The following is a 15,599-nucleotide window of genomic DNA, read 5'->3' as shown; positions in this document are numbered from 1 at the left end:
ATCATTTCGGCATCAATCTCCACACTGTTCCTTCTCGTACTGAAGCCACACATCATTCTGGCATCAATCTTAACACATTGGACACTACTCTCTCATGTCCTTTAAAACTTTCACTCCTCTAGCGTCATTCTCTGGAGATAAACCCTTTTGTGTCATAAACATACCCAATGGTGTTGGAGGAATGATGCTGACCAATGCACCTTCTGCAGTTCTATAACGGCTGGTATATAACGTCTTTTTACCTGTGCCCTTTCATGGTTCTTGATTCACAGGGCATTACTAAATCCTGATATGAACAGAATTTGGAAATGCCTAAAAATCCCGGACTGTTGCTGTGCTTTGAGGACTGGATTGGGAACTAATGGACAAGAAATAGCTTTCGGTTCTGGGCCATTCATTAACACAGAATAACTTTTTCATTTTGCCCATCATTTTTCCATATATAGAGATGGGTTTGCATGCTTTTGAAGCCACTCAATGAGAATTTTCTAGGTCGGATGGAGGGACTATCTCTGCTGAGCCTGCATTGCTACATTTGGATTAGCAACGAGCAGCAGTCTCAGGCTGGATTATCTTTATTCTGTGCCTGAGAACAAGTCTGTAGTGAGTCCAAGCTAAAAAAAACTCCTTGTTTTGCTGGATGTATCTGTTACCATACTTAGAGGTAAGAAAAAATACTGGTGTAGTTATAACTGCACATCTTGCCGTGGCTCATCTGACGGAGCATAAAGATCCCTCTGCAATCTAGAATTTCAATAGGTAGTCTGTTAGGTAAGAGATCGATGCATAAAAAAACAAGTAATGTTGTATAGGCATACAATCTTGCTTTTATGCCTATAAATCCAGCCTAGAGTTTAATTGTTGACCTGATTGTTGTCAGTCTTATTCTGTCAGAGGAAGCCTGTATTTCAAGCCTAATCTTTCAGTATCCTTTCTGGATCCTGGATTGCTTACTACAACTCAACAAGATCTCACCTGTAATTTACATATGTTATGACCTAAATCTGCTGCCTGTTACACCCTGGCATTACAGCTCAGTTTTTTGTAGCTTCTGCTAAGTTCTTAATTCTCTGCATTTAGTCTTCTAGTACTGACCCTATCTCTGCTTGCTTCAGTTTGATCTTGGCATGTGTGTGCCCGATCATGGCCTTTACTAAATCCTAAAACAGTAAAATGGTCTCTCCTTTAACTTGGGGGGGGAGGGGGGGAAGGGGGAAGGGGGGCAGTCAGATATCTTCTTGGCTCAAGGAGTTATTACCCCACTAATTAGAAATTATATCCCTATAGCTGATAACCACACAAAATTCTAAAAGTGTAATTCAAATGATTAAGCAAGTGGATAATGCACTTATAGGATAAGATGGTCAGCCTTCAGCTTGCTAATTTAACAATTGAGAAGTTATTCACTGTAATTTGCCATACTCTATGACAATCATACAATAAATAAAGTATGGAGAGATTATTTAACAAGAAGCATAACCACCTGGGTGCTAATCCTCACTGGTATTCCCTCAAATACCAACATAAATAGTATTCATAATAAGAAAGAGAATGCACACAAAAAAAGTCACAATAGTAACTAACCTAGTTTAATAAGCCAATATCAAATTACAGGCAAAAATAAACAATTATAATTAAAGTGACATAATTAGGCACAAAACATAAATAAAAAAATCAAGAATAATTACCAAAAGTTCTCACAAGCCTAATAGGGCAGAAACAGGACACAAAAACTAACCCCCCAACGTTTTGGCACCTCTTGGTTGCATTTATCGGATAAAGATCCCTGGCCACCTTCACGCATTCTCACTAAGCTCCATAGGTCCCAGGGTTCTAGCTTTATCTAGGGCTGGTGCCAGGAGAACCTTGAGGACCAGAGTTATTGTTTTACTGGTGGTCTCGCCGATGGAAATAAAACACTATGTCAGTGACTAATGTTAGAATGGAAATTTATTAAAAAAAAAAAAAACATTTCATATCATCCGACAAATTGAACTTGTTGCTCTTGTTTGAATGTCTTGGTTGAATACCCCTAACATAGAACTCTTGTTTTTCACTGTATCTAGCCACCATATCTCATCTATGGGCCAGGCCACCAAGCACTGTCAGTTCTTTGTGGGGTGTCTTATTTATAAATATTTAACACACACAGAGTTTATCAAACAAGCACTTCCAACCTTTTCTTTAATTGGAATTTTATTTGTGAGTTGTAAAACAAAGGATGACATGAGTTGAGTTGTAGTACCCAATTTTGAAATAGCTTGATACGATATCAAGCATGATGCAGTATTTTTTCTATGACCTAATATGGAATCTCACTACATTAGGGGAACAAATATTGGGGGAACTAATATGGAATCTCACTACATTGGGGGAACACTTCCTAGCTTGTTGCAGAAAAAAATACATCTGGGGTTACTTATTTGAATGCCACATCTTCCGGCCACCTCAGATTCTTTTAACTTGGTTGTTGATACACCACATTAAAACTCCATGTTCATCCATGTTCTCCAATTCTCTATACATAGTTGGTGTCCTTTATCAATGATATTTGCTGCTAGGTTCACATTTTCTTAATGTATTTATCTTGGAAGCCTTTTTTAGCCAGAATGGTCTTTAAAAAGGAGTTCCTACCAGAGTTATTGGTATTCTTCAAGACATCACAACAACCCATGAACCTGAGATGGTAGTAGACTCGGAAGCATATGGTTTCTGTGCCACTGGTAGGCTTGGAGCAATATCCAACATCCAAGCAGAGAAATTAAATAATGTCTTAATTTACAATGCCAGCCTTGGAGTAACTTTGTCTTCCCTGGATTGTGATGGAGAGCTTCAGAAGTAAAAGGCTAGCATGACGGAAAATTTCCGTCATGTATCCTGAAGGGGTTTATAGAAGCAGTGGCTACACGTTTTATAATATCAGCCTCCTGATCTTTCTCTCCTTTCTCTCTTTTTTTTTTGCATCCAGTGGCAACATAAGTAAATCATAATGTCAGTTTGTGTATCCAGCAGTATGACATGTACCTCTCTATTTCCTCTTATGCTATTCATATCTGCTTGTTTACTTTGATGTGCCCTTTAACGACTCACTATACTGTCATTCAGCCTAGCATGATATATCTACCACTTATGTGTCCCTATCTCCTGGCAAGTTCTAATTTACCATGTTTATTATACTTAAAATGTGCAGTTTCCATGTGTCATGATATTGTCTTTGTTGAAAAACCTCTATGTGCTGTTGTGGCACCTCAAACATGCTTGTAAACCTCTTGCACAGAAAAATAAAGAATTTAAAAAATATATATTGGAAGCCAAAGGAGCTAATGAGTTTACCAAGGGAGGCAGTATAGATGGAGAACAGTAGGGGACCAAGGACTGAACCTTGGGGGAAACCAACAGAGAGGAGTTGGGGAGAAGAAGCAGAGCCAGAGAAAGAAACACTGAAAGAGCGCTGGGAGAGGTAGGAGGAGCACCAGGAGAGAGTAATATCTTGTAGACCGATATTGCGGAGGATGAGAAGAAGCTATTGATGATCAACAGTGTCAAAAGCCGCAGAAAGGTCAAGGAGAATTGGGATGGAGTAGTGACCACAAGATTTTGCTGCGAGTAGATCATTGGATACTTTGGTCAGTGCCGTTTCTACAGAATGCTTAGCGCGGAAACCAGACTGAAGCGGGTCTAGCAGAGAATTGGACTCGAGAAAGTCAGTCAATCTCGCATACACAACTCTTTCAAGGATCTTGGATGCAAAAGGCAGTAGCGAGAGAGGACGGTAATTGGACGGGGAGTTAGGGTCAAGGTTGGGCGTCTTTAGAATTGGGGTTACAGTTGCATGTTTGAAGGGCAATGGAAATATGCCAGAGGAGAGAGATTGTGAATTTTTGTGAGAGGTGGAGAAAGAGAAGAAGACAGAGTACGGATGAGATGTGAGGGAATTGGATCTAGGGAGCAGGTGGTGGGGCGGGAGGACTGGAGCAGAGCAGAAACCTCTTCCACTGTGGCGGGTGCGAATGAACATAGAACAGCAGAGGGAGTGAGGTTAAGGCAAGTATTGTAAGGGGAAGGAGAAAGGTGAGAGATCTCTTCCCTGATTGTAGAGATCTTGTCAGTTAAGTGAGTTGCAAAGTCTGAGGTGGTCAAGTTTGTAGGTGGAGGAGGAACAATAGGGCAAAGAAGAGAGTTAAATGTGTGAAATAGTCATTTGGGTTCGTGGGAGAGTGTGGTTATGAGGGTATTGAAGTAATTTACTTTTGCAGAGGAAAGAGCCAAGCTGTACGAGCGCAGCATAAATTTATAGTGGAGAAAGTCAGACGCACAGTGAGACTTTCTCCAACAGTGTTCAGCAGTTCTGGAGCATTTTTGAAGATATCGAGTCAGCGTGATGTGCCAATGTTGTTGATGGGGGCGCTTACTGCGTTTAAATGTAGGAGGTGCCATGTTGTCTAGTTAAGAGGAGAGGGTGGAATTGTAGAAGGAGGTTGAAGAGCTAGGACAGGTGAGGTTTGAGATAGGTAAAAGGAGAGTTTGGAGATTAGTGGAGAAATGCTCTAGGTCAAGACATTGGAGGTTTTTGTGAGATTGATGTTCAGACGGTAGTGTCCATTGGGTCTTAGGTATGCCGATGCCAAAAGTCAGCAGATGGTGGTCAGATAGAGTGATGGGCCGCCAGGCACAGGCAAGATGAGCATAGGAACAGTAATGGAGGTTAGATGTCAGAGAATGTGTGTTAGTCTGCTTCAGTCAGCGTGTGTCTATTGGTCAGTGTGTGTCTGTATGGGTAAGACAGTGTCTGTATGTGTGTGTCTGTATAGGTTAGTGTTTCTGCATGGATCATTGTGTGTGTCTGTATAGGTCATTGTGTGTGTCTGTAAAGGTCAGCGAGTGTGTGTTAGGTTGCATGGATCAGTGTGTGTTTATACTTGAGTCAGTGTGTGTGTTAGTCTGCATGAGTGAGGGCGGCAAAATATTTTTGCCTAGGGCGGCAAAAATGCTTGCACTGGCCCTGAATGACCTCATATGATGCTTTCAACGTAAAAATATAGGTATCGGTTTAGATATTTGAACAGAGTTTTATCGGCTCCGATAAACATTTGAGTGAATTAATCCCAACTGATAAATGGATGGTTGGGAGCTGATAAACCCGATTGGCTCTAATAAAATGGAGGCCTTAGTCACTATACTCTGTAGACCAGGCTTCCCAAACTCCGGCCCTCCAGATGTTGCTGACCTACAACTCCCATGATTCTCAGCCTATCTTTTTCATTCATAGAATCATGGGAGTTGTAGTTCAGCAACATTGGAGGGCCGGAGTTTGGGGAAGCCTGATGTAGACAGACCCATGGAAATGAGCATACCCACAGAGTCCCATTATCTATAAGTCTGGATCTCGTGATTAGGCATGGGACATTGAGTGACTGGTAATTCCATTGCCCAATTTCCCTACCTTTTACGTTACATGATTCTGCTTAATATCTTTATGTTTCAGAGTATTTATTAATCATTCTCATTTTGCAGCCATATGAAGCTTACTTCTACAGTCCTATTGCAAACTATTGCTTAGAAATACCTGGGAATGAATACCTATTTAAAGGGTTACTCCTAGAATCTGTATGTGCAATGTTTGGGAAATGCTGGACATACAGAGATTAACCCTTTAGCTGTCAGAGGTGTACCTCAACATCCAGCAGTTAGCAAGTCCAGAACAAGGTTCCAGGAAGGCTAATGTCAATTCTGCGCAAAATTGGTGACTGACATTTTGGCGCCATACAGCCGATGGTGGCACTGCTCCTCCCCTCTTTAATGCCCCTATTCTCCCCTCAATCAAACCTCCCTGCCCTCCTTCCCCTTCCAGTGAGGGGGAGTCATGACAGTCAAAGAGGATTGGACTGTAGGGAGAACTCGTACTTGGCAATGGAATAGAGGGGAGTTTTAGCATTTGTTTTATTTATTTTTTAATTTTGGAGTGGGGCAGACAACCTCAAAAACCATAGTTTTATGAAAACACTGCTTTTTGGTTGAAGTAACACTTTCATAATTTTGCTATATATCAAACATGAAGAAAATTACCTTTTTATCCACAATAAGGAGAGTGTTAATAAATTAGTTCTGTTTGTGTATATCGACCAAAGACAGGGGCAGGAATGGAATACAACTCCCATCATGCTGAACGTCTCAAGCCAATAAATTAGAAATGCCATAGGCAGCCTTTACCCTGGAGGCACGTCAGCTTTTCTGGGATTATACACTGATCATAAAGTGAGTTCCTCTGAACAGCAGCTGCAGAGTGTTAGGTTGACTATCCTCAGGGCAGGTAATGCAGGGAGGGTATAATTGATAGATAGAGAGAATGTTGTATTTATTCAGAGACAGCCTGGATCTGGCTCTTATAGACAGACACAGCCCTGAGTATTTATGGCACTGCAATCTCCTGATGCCATTCAGTCCCTGGATAGATCACACACCCGGAAGTCACATGTCTGGATCTATATGTACTTCTCAGGCTCTCTGATTAACCCCAACCTTGCTGGAGAAAAATAAATAAAATGTAAAGCACGTTCCTGTGCATTCCTAATCTTAATGTGTGTTTCACAAATGACCCCATAGTTATAGTAGATGCCACTACCAGTCTCCTATATCATTGCGACTGTCTATATTCTGCGTTCTGTCTGCAGACGTATATTTTTGTATGTACCGCCGCTACTCGTATTTTTATGTGTGGGCCTAAAATGGTGCAAATAAAATCATTACATTTACAGTTACATCCTTTTAGAAATTAAACAGGCTTATTCAATATGAGTTGTGGGAATTCAGAGTAAATTCAAATTCTAGACCAAAATAGCAGAAAAGGAAAGATTCTCCAAGTCAGAGATTGCTCGCAGACTGGCTACCATGGCCAAAAGTAATTAAAATTAACTTTGAATTCCTTACAATTCACACTTTAATAATGTGGGCTGCAAAGAGGATTTTTTGCAAGACCAAGGACCATGGAGAATTAAACATGGATATGCAAGTTTATTTGGAGGGGAAAACAATCCCTAATTCAGGTATATTTCAGGTTTGGTTTTAATAGCCCTAAAGGTCACCTTTGAAGCCGCATACATTGTTATGATCAGATAGGAAAGAAAGGTGGACTACTGGAATATCTCACCAGTCAAACTGAAAGCATAGCTCACTGGGAGATTTTGTCCCCCTATTGACTATCCTTGGCCTAGAAATGAAAATGTATTTTAAAGGGATACTATAGTGCCAGGAATACATATTTATATTCCTGGCACTATAGTATCTCTTTAAAATATATTTTTTAATAAATTACCTCCTCCCTCACCCCCTGGGTAAATAAAGGGTTAAAAACCCTTTACTTACTTACCTTATCCTAGAGCCAATGTCCCTCGGCACTGGGCCAAAGCTCTGCCCTCTCTGACGTTCCACGACAATCGGGCTCTAATGCGCATATGTGGCAAATGCCGCGCGTTAGACCTCCTAATAGGAAAGCATTTAATCAATGGAGGACATCCAGCGTCAGTTACCGGCCCATAGGTCTGTTTGGATCCCAGAAGAGCTTCTCTGAAACTGCAATGCTTTACATTGCAGCACTAACCGCAAAAGGGACACAGCACCCAGACCACTCCAATGAGCTGAACTGGTCTAGGTGCCTATAATGTCCCTTTAAGAGTTTGCACCAAGGACCAAATGAAGTCTAAATGAGTAGAATTTGGTTAAAATAAGTGAAATGCAAGCAAATTAGCTATTTGAACCAAATGAGCACTTTGCATTTAGTGCCAACGGTTGGACCGAATGTACAGAAAGCTGTCAATTCTGTTATCAGGTTATTAGATGATTTAGTTTTGTATTTCTAACATTCTGTTCCAGATTTATTTCAGCTGTTTGCATCCAGGCAGGCTAAAATTTGGTCTACATTCATGGGAATTCAAAGGCTGAATTGCAAAATCTGGACATCGGTAAATATTGAGACTAATATCCAGATTTTGTAGTCTGAATGACCCTGTATATAATACATTTAACCCCTTAAGGACACATGACATGTCTGACACGTCATAATTCCATTTTATTCCGGAAGTTTGGTCCTTAAGGGGTTAAAGCTGTATTTTGTATTCATTTTGGTATTTGCAGCAGAAATGCATTTTCTGGGTGTGCTACCAATTTCCTTTTTTTTTTTTTTTTAAATGTGTACATTTGAAATCCAGACCAGATTCCCCCACCCATCCACTATAGTTGCAACTTTGGAGGTAATCACATGAAAGCATACATTTGTGGAGTATATCCAGAAGCAGATTAAACGGTAAGTATTAAAGTAAGCATATTTATCTCCCATGTTAAAACTATTGTAGGCTCCATGAATATTGGGCTAATGTGCTGTAGTGGTGGACTAATACAATATGGTGGAACTAAATCCCCATATATGTTTGCTAACATAGGCGATATAGCCTTGTAAAACTGTATTCATCTTTTTGAGTGGGCTGTTCCTTAATTTGCATTTTGTATAAATGTTGGTCTTTACGTTAGCACCACTTCTGACAAAATGCATGTTTTGGGTGTGTGCTCCCAATTTCTTATTTATTTATTTATTTATTTATTATTTTGTTACCCTCTGGTTGTTGTTGGTTTATTTGTTCTAATCCAGTCCTCGGGCATTTGTACTTCAGTCAATAACCACTTTTTAAAGTCACAACAATTCACGCTTTAACGAATGACCCTGTTGTCTGTGTTTTGTGTATAAACAATCACAGGTGTAATCACACTTTTTGTTACATGACAATGATTCTTGTCATGGCGAACTGAAATCTTAATCTGCAATCATGGAGTGATTTTATAAAACCAAAACAAAAATATATATATAAATATATATAATGCACAGAAGTGTTGTCATTTTTTAAAGTATGTTATGTTAGGAGTTTTAATTACTACCGATCTCAGAATGCGGTTTGAACATTTATTGTAGTTGGTGCATTAACTAATTATCCTATCGTGTGTGTGTGTGTGTGTATATATAAACTACCATTTATCTGTGCACATACTGAAATAACTAAATTTGCAGTACATTTATCATCCTTCCTTCAGGTGTGTATAACAGCTAATATTTGTGTGCTCATAATGAAATCATGAACAATTTTGTAACACTGACATTAGTAGTGATGCTTCATACCTTCATACCACTATCATTAATAGTAACACTCCTCATTATATGTAGCCATATGGCTCCTGCAACAAGCTTATTAAGGTGTGGTGAATAAGCACATAATGCAATAGTGATCCCAAATCCACACTGATCAGGGCTAATCACTGCCAGAGTGTGCTTTTGTCTTCAGCATGTTATGACACACCTTAATTGGGTTATGAGACTTTCCCAGTGTGCATTCTGGATAACAAAGCCGGGAGGCCTTATATAGATCTAAAAATCAGTTTTACCCAGCAGGTAGCCTATCAGCCACTATACAGCCCTTACTATGCCTGATCTAAATATATTGTGTACAGGCAGAACTCCTAATGACACGTTATTTTAAATGACCAAAATGATAGATATAATATATATATATGTTGAGCACTTACACTATTTTACACTAGTGATTTCCACCTGCTGCACTAATTCTGGTTCTACCAGAGTGTTTATTGGCATGCCATAAAATTATAATCTAGTTTACTACTTATTGCACCCATTTCCAACACTTTCTTTAGTAGATGATTTGGTATGGAGTGTGCGATATGCAGATCAGCTGAGATTTTACAAATTGGAGTGCACAACATGCAAATGAGCTCACCCTGGCACACACAGAGAACTCTACAAAAATCGATTTGTTAAGCACAGGTTGTTCTGCATGCAAATCATTAATGATGCTTATAGGCAAAGTTCTCTTCTAACCGGGTTTTTTGTACATGTGCCACCAAATCTCTATTCTGCAAAAAAAAAGTATCCTGTCCTTCAATAGCTTTTACCCCCTGCAGCAGAAATACAAGTGTGGCCTTTTATCACTGGCCACAGATCCCCTCTAATAAGCTTAAAATAAAGTCTAGACAAAAGTTGAAATGCCTGTTGTGTAGGTGGGACTGTGTGAAATGCTTTTAGTAGAGATTCCAGTTTTAATGGCACGAGTGAGCTAAATCCTGTTTGGGTGTGGTGCTCCGTGACCATATCATTCACTTTGATTTTGAAAAAAAAAAAATAGTATTTTTTGGGGCCTATTAAAACAAGTAATCCAGATGGGGAAACATTGATTGCTCTTTGAGCCTGGAGAGTTATTTGCTGTAATGAACCTAATTGATGAAGGAGATAAGAGGCCCAACAGGGCTGCCATCAGAAATTTTAGGGCCCCTGACATAGCTCAAGATCTGGGCCCCCGGGGCCAGCCAAGGATGATGTGTGTCATGGATGCAGTGTGTGTATTGGATGTGTGTATGTGTGTCATGGATGTAGTGTGTACATTTTGTGTAGTGTATGTAATGTTTGTATGCATTAGATGCAGAGTGTGTGTTTTTGTAGTGGATGTAGTGTGTGTATAGTGAATGCAGAGTGTGTGTTTTTGTAGTGGATGTAGTGTGTGTACAGTGAATGCAGAGTGTGTGTTTTTGTAGTGCATGTAGTGTGATTGTGGTGAATGCAAAATGTGTATAGTGAATGTAGTGTGTTTGCAGCGAGTGCAAAGTATGTATAGTGATTGTAGTTAGTGCAAAGTGTGTATAGTTCATGTAGTGTGAATGCAAAATGTGTATAGTGAATGTAGTGTGTGTGTGTAATGCAGAGTGTGTTTAGTGAATGTAGTGTGTGTGTAATGCAGAGTGTGTTTAGTGAATGTAGTGTGTGTGTAATGCAGAGTGTGTTTAGTGAATGTAGTGTGTGTGTAATGCAGAGTGTGTTTAGTGTATGTAGTGTGAGTGTGTGTAATGCAGAGTGTGTTTAGTGAATGAATGTAGTGTGAGTGTGTGTAGTGCAGAGTGTGTGTAAAATAGGGGAAGGGGGTATTTATTTTTTTTACATTTATTTGTGTGTATTTAAATTCCCCCCCCCCCCACCCCCCTGCTTACTGTGCCAGGGAGGGGGGAGATCGCATGGTGGAGGGAGCCAGCCGTGGTAAATTGCAGAGAGGGGGCTCAGCATCACACACTGTCTTCCTTTCCAGCTCCTCTCTGACGAACTCTCGCAAGACCGGCCTGCGTGCTGTGCGGAGCGTTGCCATGGTAACCCGTGGCAACTCTCTGGCGGCCGCAGGACAGTTACAGAGAGGAGCTGGAAAGGAGGACCGAGTGCTGCTGGGCCCCCCTCTGCAATTTACAGGTAGCAGGGGGCCCTCAGTGCACACATATATATATATATATATATATATATATATATCTATATATATATATATATCTATATATCTATATATATATCTCAAAAATCACTATATACATGTGCACATAAGGAATGTGGGTCTCGGACTGCCAGAGTAGTCCGGGCCCCCCAGGACCGCCGGTCCCATGACAACCGTTATGGTTGTCATGCACTGATGGCGGCCCTGAGGCCCAATACAATCACACCGAAAGGAACCACTAAAGTCACCAAGGGTACTTCATCTCAAGAAAGTGGTCTGCGTCAGAGGTCTTTGAATTTTAACCCTGCAATGTAAAGCATTAGAAACTGGCAACTGGTCCTGCGGGTGCGTGCTGCGTACTGATGCCGGAGCCGGAATGATGTCATATTCCGGCGCCGGCATCAGTACGTGGCGCGCGAGGGAGCTGGGCAGAGAGCGCTCAGGGGAGAGTGCTCCCTCGCGCGCCCGCCAGCCCGCCAGCCAGCCAGCCAGCCCAGTGACCGACCGCCCAGCAGCACCACTGGACCCCAGGGAACCCCCTCAGCTCTCCCAAAGGTAAGGAGGCTGGGGGATTAAAAAAAAAAATGTGTTTGTGTGTGTTAGTGTTAGAGTGTGTTAGAGTTAGTGTGTGTGTGTTAGAGTTAGTGTGTATGTGTTAGTGTTAGAGTGTGTGTTAGTGTTAGAGTGTGTGTGTGTGTTAGTGTCAGTGAGTGTGTTAGTTTGTGTGTCTGTTATTGAGTGTGTGTCTACTAGTGAGTGTTAGTGTGTGTGTCTGTTACTGAGTGTGTTAGTTTGTGTGAGTATGTTTGAAGTCTGTTAGTGAGTGTGTATTTGTCAGTGAGAGTGTATGTTTTGTAATTGAGTGTGTATGTGTGTCTGTCAGTGAGTGTGTATGTTAGCTAGTGTGTATGCGTCGGTTCGTGAGAGTGTGTGTGTTTTAAAACCCCTTCAGCACTTACCTTTCTCCAGCGCCGGACTCCCTTGGTGCTGGGGATCCCTCCACCCCATCCGCCGCTCAGCTCCGAATGCGCATGCGCGGCAAGAGCCGCGCGCTCATTCGAATCGCCCATAGGAAAGCATTACTCAGTGCTTTCCTATGGACGTCCCGCGTCTTCTCACTGTGATTTTCACAGTGAGAACTGTGGAAGCGACTCTAGCGGCTGTCAGTGAGACAGCCACTAGAGGCTGGATTAATCCTCAGTGAAACATAGCAGTTTCTTTGAAACAGCTATGTTTTCAGCTGCAGGGTTAAAACTAGAGAGACCTGGCACCCAGACCACTTCATTGAGCTGATGTGATCTGGGTGTCTGTAGTGGTCCTTTAAGTGTGTGTGCATCTGCATGCACTGGCGTACATACCGCGGTCGCAGGGGTTGCAGCGCTGCGACCCCTGCGACCATGTGCCCGCCACCATGTGTTGCGGCCCCGGCCTGCGCAGAGTAAGCGCGGGGGGGCACCGGATCAGTTTTTGCACCGGGGCCCCATTGGTCGTGTGTACGCCACTGCACACACAGACTGTCACACTGACAATCACACAGTTACCTGTGGAGTTCATGGTGGAGGCAGTGCAGCTCCTAGAGACTGTTTGTTGGGGAAGCAGGGACTCCTTCCTGCTTCCCCTGCAGCAGTTATCCGGCACATTTAGCCCCGCCCTCGCAGCAGGTAGCTCCGCCCCTGTCGCATGGTAAGCTCCGCTTCGCCCCTGCTGCACGGTAAGCTCCGCCCCTGCCAATTTTTTTTTTAAATCTCTGGCGGCCATGTGTGAGCTGTGTCGGCTGCACGGCGCCCCCTGCTCCATGGCGCCCTGTGCGGCCACACACCTCGCACACCCCTAAGGCTGGACCTGCACACAGGTACGCATACACACAGCTACATATACACAGACACACATGTGTACAAACACAGACACACAGGTAAACATACACAAACAGGTACACATACGCACAGGTTCATATACACAAACACACAGGTACACATACATAGACACACCCAAACAGGTACACATACACAGGCACATACACGCTGACACACAAGTACACATACAGACACACAGGTTCAAATACACTCTGATACACAAGTACACATACACACAGGTACACATTAACACACAGACACACAAGTACATATACACTAACAGGTTCACATACACACAGGTACATATTGATACAAAAGTATACAAACACAGACACAGAGGTGCACATACACTCTGGCACACACACACATATATGCACAAACAGCTATAAACAGCTACATACATATAAAAATAACAATTTACATATTTTAGCCATCCTCCTGTACTGTTTACTTACTTTTGATGCAGAAGGGTAACTTCCCTGGAGTCCAGTGGGAGCTGGCTGACCTAGATTGATGGGAGTCGGAGGCACTCGGCTTCTTCAGTTCCTCTCCTCCTCTGCATGTGGTGCCTTCTCCTCCAACCCACACGGCACTTTTTTAGCTGGGAGGAAGTGATCTGTCCTGAACTAACTTCCTCCCAGCAGGCCGGGAGAACAAAGTAAAAGGGGCCTAGTCCAGGGAATTTTAAAGGGCCACGGGCCCATGATTAAATTGTTGCAGGCTCGAGAGTTAGCTGCTTTGGGCGCCCCAGGAATAACTGGGCCCGGGGCAGCTGCCCCTTGTTAAAGACGGCCTTGCCCAGGGTAATTGTTATAACTTAATTAGTGAATCCATTCTCCATTCTCTTGACTTCTGATTCCTTTACTATACCACCCCATTATTTGGTTCCTATCCATCACATTGCCCTTCATATTATGTTTTATACCCCACCTCATCTAGATTGTTAGCTTGGTTGAGCTGGGTCCTCATCATCCTATTGTTCTTGTAAAAATCTGTAGTATATTTATTTGTTGTTAAAGTCCCATTAATATGGCGACATACATTGGCGCTATATAAAATCTAATAATAATAATAATATTGCAATGTTAAACTATGACAGGCAACTTCTGGCATTTAAGATGTTTTGAACTACACCTTCCAGGATGCTTTGGCAGCTTTATGGGTGTAAGAGCATTATGGGTTATGTAGTCCACAACATCTGGAGTGCCAAAGGTTTCCTTCCCCTGCACTAAGATATACAATTGATATTTGTGTGATGTATAGTCAGGGCCGGATTTTCCTATAGGCTAACTAGGCTTCAGCCTAGGGCCTCAAGATCAAGAGGGGCCTACATTCAAATTGTTAGCAAAATTAAAATTACACTATTCTAAAAACAGTGAACACTGAACCGAAAAGGAGAAATTCTATGTATATGATATGACCAGTGGCGTACTAAGGGGAGGGGCGGTTCGCCCCGGGTGCCACTTACTAGGGGGGTGCCCGGGGCAGACTGCAATGCCCCTCCTGCCGCGATAGCCGAGACCGGCGGTCTGCAGCTCCGCAATGTGCAGAGCTGCAGACCATGGTTCTTGCGTGCACTGCCCAATCAGAGCGTTGCCGCGGGTTACCACGGCAACGCTCTGATTGGGTCCCGGAAATGAGGGCCACCGGACCACCAGGGACCCCACCGGACCACCAGGCAGCCGCCACTGGACCACCAGGGATTTAAGGTAATTTTTTTAGTCACCCCCCTCTCCTTATCACTCCCCTCCCTCTCTTCATCACCCCCCTCCCTCTCTTCATCACCCCCTCCCTCTCTTCATCACCCCCTCCCTCTCTTCATCACCCCCCTCCCTCTCTTCATCACCCCCCTCCCTCTCTTCATCACCCCCTCCCTCTCTTCATCACCCCCTCCCTCTCTTCATCACCCCCTCCCTCTCTTCATCACCCCCTCCCTCTCTTCATCACCCCCTCCCTCTCTTCATCACCCCCCTCCCTCTCTTCATCACCCCCCTCCCTCTCACAATCACCCCCTCTCCTCATCACCTCCCTCCCTCTTACAATCACCCCCCCTCTCCTCATCACCTCCCCTCTCCTCATCACCTCCCCTCTCACAATCACCCCCCTCTCCTCATCACCCCCCTCCCTCTCACAATCACCCCCCTCCTCATCACCCCCTCCCTCTCACAATCACCCCCCTCTCCTCATCACCCCCCTCCCTCTCACAATCACCCACCCTCCCTCTCACAATCACCCCCCCTCTCCTCATCACCCCCTCCCCCCTCTCCTCATCACCCCCTCCCTCTCACAATCACCCCCCTCTCACAATCACCCCCCTCTCCTCATCACCCCCCTCCCTCTCACAATCACCCCCCCTCTCCTCATCACCCCCCTCCCTCTCACAATCACCCCCCCCTCTCCTCATCACCCCCCTCCCTCTCACAATCACCCCCCACCCACCCTC

The sequence above is a fragment of the Pelobates fuscus genome, chromosome 12 (genome assembly GCF_036172605.1).
Source record: "Pelobates fuscus isolate aPelFus1 chromosome 12, aPelFus1.pri, whole genome shotgun sequence".
NCBI lineage: Eukaryota > Metazoa > Chordata > Amphibia > Anura > Pelobatidae > Pelobates > Pelobates fuscus.
The sequence above is the reverse complement of the archived record's forward strand: the minus strand, read 5'-3'. Positions refer to the sequence as shown.